The following is an 8,034-nucleotide window of genomic DNA, read 5'->3' as shown; positions in this document are numbered from 1 at the left end:
TCAACCGTTATGCAACCGCCAAGTGTGGTTTTATTCATATTAAAGAAGAGCTTGATTTGGGGATTTTGTCTTCTTGAATAGAGCCATAAATAGGATCATTTGTATTCAATAGAGAACACGAAACACTCTGTATATATGAAAGCCAAAATCTATTTATTCTATTAAACAACTTTTTTTTGGCTTTAGATATTATTGCTTACATAGAAGCAAAGTCCACAGTCAAGCTTGTATTTTCTTAAAATTATTCTGATAATCTTATTTCTATTCTTACTTATTTTATATTTTTGGATCAAATTAATTTACGTGCATATAAATTACGTTATAAATTCAATTGTATCATTTTACGGGTAAACACTCGTAAGCTTTGCTTTGTTAAGACTAAGTGTATATTTGAACAAAAGGCTAATTAAAGGGGCATATCTATGTAGAGGAGAGGAAGTGTTATGCCATCCGGTGGCTCGAGTGATACCCAAGTCACAACGTGGCCGAAGGTGCCACAGTTTAAGTGACCCTTGCCAGGCCCGAGACCCGAGTTCAAATCTCATTCCACTCATAAAAGTTGACACAAGATATAAAAGTATCTAGATTATAAAAAAAAATTGCTTATATTATATTTTCTTAGATCTCAATTTTTTATTTGAAAATGCTTTTAATAATTTTACTAGATAAGCCTAAGGTCTGAGCATACACTAGCCTCCCTAGACCTTACCTGTGAGAATATACTGGTTGCTTTTAATCATTTTTCTTTTTTATTTAATTATTTTTTTTCCTTGAAAGGACCAATAATTTTCAGTGTGGTTATCATGTGTTAATTTATGCACCAAAAAATCTTTTAAAGCAAACCGAATTAATTCAAACTGAATGGAATCGAATCGGACTAATTCAAAATAGAGCGAACTCTAATTCACCTCCTTGACTACTGGTTAGTTTACATAAAATACAATGACACCCATAATCATCAAATCCTGGATCTGCCCCTGGCTAACGATAAATATAAATATGTCCAAAAAGTCTAATGAAAATTAAATACTGTAAACTATTTTTATTAATTAACAGGATAAATAACCATTTTCCGAAATGAAAAGGAGAAGTGAAACAAGACCCTGGTAAGTCAATGTAGTGGGTACTAACTTGGCTTGAATCACTGCGACATAAAACCGACATGATCAAGTGTAGGTGGAAGATTCTCTATTAATGAGGTCCTAAAAAGCTTGTTGGGAACTGACATTGAGGAATGATTTTAAGTGATGGAGATTTAGGAGTATAATTATGATAGGAATAGAAGTAGCACACGTTAAATCATGATTAGTACTACGACCCAAAAGAAATGTTTCATCTCGTATAAACTATTCTTAATTTTAATTTAATTAAAACAGAATTATTGGTGGGTGGTGACCTTCTCTATCCCTTCACCTTTTGGTGTGTATGTATATGTCCATGTCAAATTAAACATGTGCCATGGAATTCTTGCTTTCCTCACGAGTCACGACATCATTTCCAACATCATACCCATGAATAAAAGTTCAACCTTTATTTACATAAGAGTAATTCCTTTTCTATTGTTTTTTTTATAAGGGCTTGATCTCAAATTATTTTGCTCTTTTGCTTTTCACTCTCTAACTTTTCTTTTGGGGTTAGTTGCAACTTGCACCATACACATTGAAAGACAGTAAGGTTGTATCGGAGAAGTCATTGTGCCATTAAAATTCTGCAACTAAATAATGGAAGATCTAGTTAGAATAAATGTCGTTAGTGATAGTTAAGATATTAGTGTAATTTATTTAGTATATATAATTGTCTAACAACTTTCTTCCTTTAACTTCTTTAGCCATTTTTACATTTATCGTATTGAGGAAAGCTTGTTCTATAACGAAGCATTTAACAATGTCAATAGCCTAGTGAAAATTGGTTGTATGAGGAGAGAGTCTCAAAAATGGGACAGGCGAGTTTTTTCTCTTTTTGTAACATCTATTGTTATCATTTAATTGAATCTTCTTATTTTCAATCTAAGATGATAAAGCTTGTTGGAAAAGGAGTATACAAGTAGCAATATTCCACTTAAAATATGAATCTGTACTTGTGATAATTAAACCAACCGTGTAAATTAAACCATCTCAAGATTTGTTAAGATCCATTTTGCTGTCTTAATCTTACCTATCTTATCATCAAACCTTTGTCTGGTACATTGAGCTGGACTATGCTGTAAATTGATTTCAATTTACAAGGAGAAAATGATAATCATAACTAGGAAAAGGAGCAATCTTTTATCTGAGTTGGATTACTCACAAGGTCATTTATCTAAAGATAATTGTCTACGAAAGTTATTTTTCTTTACTTTGTATCACAATTTTTGTCATCTTACATTACTATACTTTTCAATTTTTTGTTAGCCAAATATTTAAAAAATAATAAGGCACCCATTAATTTTCGTGACCCGGTGGTCTCTTTCACATATTTATGGGAAAGAGAATATGAATGAGTACCCAAAGCAGCATAACATGATTACTATGATGCAAAAGATAGTTTTCATGTTGCAGTTACTTAATTCTTTGATTAGTTAGTTATAAACATGGGCTTCTCCAAAGTTTATTGGGCTTATTTAATGGTCTTGTATGGAGGTGGGCTTTGCCAAAGTACCCAACTAGTAGTTCTAAATGCAAAGGGAGATTTGCACGAATATACTATTCCATTGAGAAATATATCTGGTTTGGCAGCCAGAGTAAAAAACTATCATTAACGATTACGGGCTGCCCATTTGTTGGAGTCGATGATGGAGTCGATGAAGATGACAGACAAAAGTGAGGCCATTCGGTTTGGTCGTGAGGGTTTGAGCAGGTGGTATTTTGGGCCTTGGGCCTAATTGAGACTTGAGGTGGTATTTTGGGCCTTGGGCCTAATTGGGACGTGAGGGTTTGAGATTGGGCCTTCTTCAGATTTGAAATCTTATAATCACCCTTCTTCAGCTATTGTAAGAAGATAGTGCACAACACATGTCACTTTTGTATTTTAATTATTTTTCCCATACTCCTCATACCTTTGTATTTTAATTATTTGTTCCATCTTTGTATTTCTTTGATGTGCAATATAGTATGTTTCCCTAGAACATCCCTGTTGTATATAAAGTTGGGGTTTGTACACTTAATACAACACAATTCTGGAATATACAAAAGCAGAAATATTCAATTCGTTCTTCATTTCTTTCATGGTATCAGAGCAGGTTTAATTCTGCTATCTTTTTCTGCTTTCTCAGTCATAAATCAGTCTTTTTTTCTTCTCTTAAGCTTATCTGCTATGAGTATTTCACCGGGGTCAGCTGATACTCTAGCCTCTGCTTCTGCTGCCACCACTAATGTTCCTGCACCTGCAGTTGCCATTGCTTCAGGAGTGATTGACTCTACTCATCCTTACTACCTTCATCCTTCTGACTATCCAGGGATGAACCTTGTGTCCTCAGCTTTTGATGGAAAAGGATATGGAGGTTGGAGAAGGGCAGTTATCATTGCCTTGTCTGCAAAGAACAAGCTGGGATTTATCGATGGTACTTTCATTATCCCTAAGACTGATTCTGCAGTCCAGCAGGCTTGGGGTAGATGTAATGATATGGTACTTTCATGGCTTCTCAACTCCTTGTCCAAAGAGATAGCTGAGAGTGTGCTCTATTCACAGAGTGCAAAGGATTTATGGAGTGACCTGGAAGACAAATTTGGACAGGCAAATGGAGCAAAGTTGTTCCAATTACAAAAGGAATTAAGTTCAGTGATGCAAGGTAATTCAAGTGTATCAACTTACTTCACCAAAATGAAAAGCCTATGGGATGAACTAGATGCACTCAATACATTTTCTGTTTGTGTTTGTGAGTGTGAGTGTGGTGCAAAAGTCAAAAGCTTGAAAGCACACCAAGATGAGAGACTATTACAGTTCCTAATGGGACTAAATGACATATTTATCGGGGTAAGGAGTAACATTTTATTGTCATCACCTTTGCCTTCCATTGGACATGCATACTCTCTTGTGATTCAAGATGAGAAACAGAGGGAAATACATGCTACCCCTGCATACTCAGGGGAATCTGCCTCATTCATTGCTACAAGCCAACCAGGAAATTTCAGAAAACTTAATGAGAACAGGATACAGAGAACAAGTTTTGAATCTAAGAAGTATTTAGGAATTTGTTCCTATTGCAAAAAACCTGGACATAGCATACAGAAGTGCTATAGAATTCATGGGTTTCCAACTGATTTCAAGTTCACAAGGGAGAAAAGATTTCAAGGAAGTGCCCAGGCAAACAAAGCTTCTTTTTCAAATGAAGAAAATGAACAGGGAGCAGAAAATGCATCAGGAGTTCAGAATCTCACCAAGGAAAATGTGGTTGAGCTGCTGCAGCTTCTTCAGCAAGTGAAAGTGGGACAAAACAGTGCAGGAACCTCTGATGTTGCAGCAAATGTGAGCTATGCTGGTATGACCAATTTATTTGAAGACTTAGCCTGTTTAATTCAAATCAATAATGAGTCTTGGATATTGTATAGTGGAGCAACAGAACATATGTCTTTCAACAAAGATTTTTTTACAGATTTAAAAACCTTGGCTAAACCTCTCATGGTAAAACTCCCAAACTCTTACAAAGTTCAGGTCACTTATTCAGGAACTGTCCCTCTTTTGCCTAATCCGATTCTTAGAAATGTTCTTTACATTCCATCCTTTAAATATAATCTGTTGTCTGTGCACAAGTTGTGCAGACAACTCAAGCAATATGTTTTATTCACACCATTTTCATGTTTTCTTCTACAGGGCCCTTCAGTGAAGAGCCCACTGGAGATTGGTAAAGAGGAAGGGGGGCTCTACATTCTCAGATCCAGTTCACCTAAGTTTAGAAGTGTTTTTATTCCAAAAAGGAATTCTGTTTCCAATCATGGTTTGTATACATATTTTAGTTTTTCTGATTCAATTGTAAAAGAAAAGCTGTGGCACTACAGATTAGGCCATATGCCCTTTAGCAATATGAAAAATATTTCATCAGTTTCTATATCCAAGTGTTCCAAATTCTCCACTCCATGTGTTATTTGTCCTATGGCAAGGCAGTCCAAACTTCCTTTTCCCTCTAGTTCTATTTCTACCAAGAAGGTGTTTGAGTTAATTCATGTGGATACCTGGGGACCATACAATAGTGCTACATATGATGGCTTTAGGTATTTTCTTACCATTGTTGATGACTTCAGTAGAGGCACATGAACCTACCTATTAACTAACAAATCCAATGCATTCACTATTCTAAAAGGTTTTTTACCTATGGTAGAAAGACAGTTTAACAGCAAGGTGAAAACTATAAGGTCGGATAATGCTTTTGAATTAGGAAGTGGTAAAGTTCAATCAGAATTTTTTGAGTCACTAGGTATTATTCATCAAACCACTTGTGTGTCCACACCACAACAAAATGGAGTTGTGAAAAGAAAGCACAGGCATCTTTTAGAGACATCCAGAGCCTTATTATACCAATCACACCTGCCTATATCATACTGGGGTGACTGCCTTCTTACAGCAACCTATTTGATCAATAGATTTCCTTCAAGTGTCTTAAAGCTTAAGACTCTTTATGAAGTTCTTTTTTCAAGCAAATCAAAGTACTCTAACCTTAGATGTTTTGGGTGTTTATGTTTTGCTTCTACTGTCTCAAATCAAAGAACTAAGTTTGAACCAAGGGTTATGCCTTGTGTGTTCTTAGGTTATCCTCATGGAAAAAAGGATTACAAAGTGTTGAACCTCGAGAATTTGAAGCCTTTCATTTCTAGAGATATTGTATTTCATGAAGAGTTTTTTCCATTTGCTTCTATTAAGTCTAGTTCTTCTTCTGAGATTTCTTTACCCACTGCTCCAGCTTCTGCAAGTCATCAGACTGAACCTTTCCCTTTTGCTATCAGACCTCACACTAAAGCTTCCCAAGAGGCTACTGAATCATCAAGTGACTTCTATTCTCCCCCCATTTCTTCAAATCATCCTAGTACACATAGTGCCTCTATCTCTCCTTCTAGTCTCTCTCCTGATTCTCTTGTAACATCTAGTCAACCACATACATCTGAACCAGTTTTTTCTTCTTTAGCTTCTGATTCTATGATGGATGTTCTTATTAGGAAATCTACCAGACCACACACAACTCCATCTTATCTCAAGGATTTTATCTGTAATGCACTCCAACTCACAGATGTTAGCAACTTTTGCTTTCTCACACCAGTTACGCCTACTTGTATATCCTTTAGTGGATTATCTTCCACCAATCAGCATATGCTAAACACATTGTCCAATATACAAGAACCTACGGACTATTTACAGGCAACACATCACCCAGGGTGGCAAGAAGTAATGAATAAAGAGCTTGAGGCACTTGAACTTAATAAGACTTGGGAAGTGGTTGAATTACCACCCGGGAGGAAAGCTTTACCATGCAAATGGGTGTATAAAGTTAAACACCATTCAGATGGGAGTGTGGAAAGACTAAAGGCAAGATTGGTCATTAGAGGAGACATACAAAAAGAGGGAATAGACTATAATAAAACTTTTTCACCTGTGGTGAAGATGACCACAATCAGATGCATACTAGCCACTGCTGTAAAGAAAGGTTGGGATCTATACCAGCTCGATGTGAATAACGCTTTCCTACATGGAGATCTAAATGAAGAAGTGTACATGAAATTCCCATCCGGGGTTGTACCTACTTCACCTACTCATGCGTGTAAGTTAAAGAAATCAATTTATGGACTACGACAAGCATCTCGTCAGTGGTATGCTAAACTTACCACTGCTTTGAATTTTAAGGGATTCACTCACTCATTAAACGACTATTCCCTGTTTTTAAAAGGTCAGCTTCCTCCATTTCTATAGTGGCTATCTACGTGGATGACATGCTCATGACAGGAAATGACAACACAGAACTACATGCTTTGAAAGAATTTCTCAATCAAGAATTCAAAATAAAAGATCTCGGGGACTTACATTTTTTTCTAGGCATGGAAGTTGTCCGAGAAACAGATGGACTCATCCTTTCTCAGCGCAAATTCACTTTAGACCTTCTCCAAGAATTTGATTCTCTCCATTTGTCACATGTTTCTTCTCCACTCGATTCATCTACTCGTTTTTCTGCTCACACAGGAGAACCAGTGCAGGATCCCACCTTATATCGTCATCTGCTTGGCAAACTTAACTATCTCACTCACACCCGACCAGACTTATCATTCACTGTCCAGCACCTCAGTCAGTACATGCAGGACCCTCGACAACCACACCTAGATGCAGCACTCCGTGTGCTTCGCTATCTGCTCAAAGATCCAGGGCTTAGGCTTTTTATGTCTGCTTCCTCCTCATTCAAGCTCCTAGATTTTTGTGACTCCGATTGGGCCACCTGCCCGGACTCGAGGAAGTCGGTCAGTGATTTTTACATTTCCCTTGGTACTTCTCCGATCTCTTGGAAATCCAAGAAGCAAACTTCCATCTCGCTCAGTTCAGCAGAAGCAGAATACAGATCTATGCGGCGAGTGGTTGCAGAGCTCACATGGTTGGTTCGTCTTTTTGGGGATTTGTCAATTCCTATTTCTCTTCCAGTCCCTCTTCACTCCGATAGCCAAGCAGCAATTCATATAGCAAAAAAACCCTGTTTTTCACGAACGGACGAAGCACGTTGAAATCGATTGTCATTTTGTACGCGACCAATACATTGCTGGGCTGATTTCATTATCCTTTGTTCGATCTTCTGCCCAGTTGGCAGATCTCTTCACCAAACCACTCAACGGACCTCTTCATCATCATCTTTTGGGCAAGTTGGGTGTGTTTTCTACCCCCTCCAACTTTAAGGGGGGTGTTGGAGTCGATGATGGAGTCGATGAAGATGATAGACAAAAGTGAGGCCATTCGGTTTGGGCATGAGGGTTTGAGCAGGTGGTATTTTGGGCCTTGGGCCTAATTGAGACTTGAGGTGGTATTTTGGGCCTTGGGCCTAATTGGGATGTGAGGGTTTGAGATTGGGCCTTCTTCAGATTTGAAATCTTA

The sequence above is a fragment of the Nicotiana tabacum genome, chromosome 6, assembly GCF_000715075.1.
Source record: "Nicotiana tabacum cultivar K326 chromosome 6, ASM71507v2, whole genome shotgun sequence".
Classification (NCBI taxonomy): Eukaryota; Viridiplantae; Streptophyta; class Magnoliopsida; order Solanales; family Solanaceae; genus Nicotiana; species Nicotiana tabacum.
The sequence above is the reverse complement of the archived record's forward strand: the minus strand, read 5'-3'. Positions refer to the sequence as shown.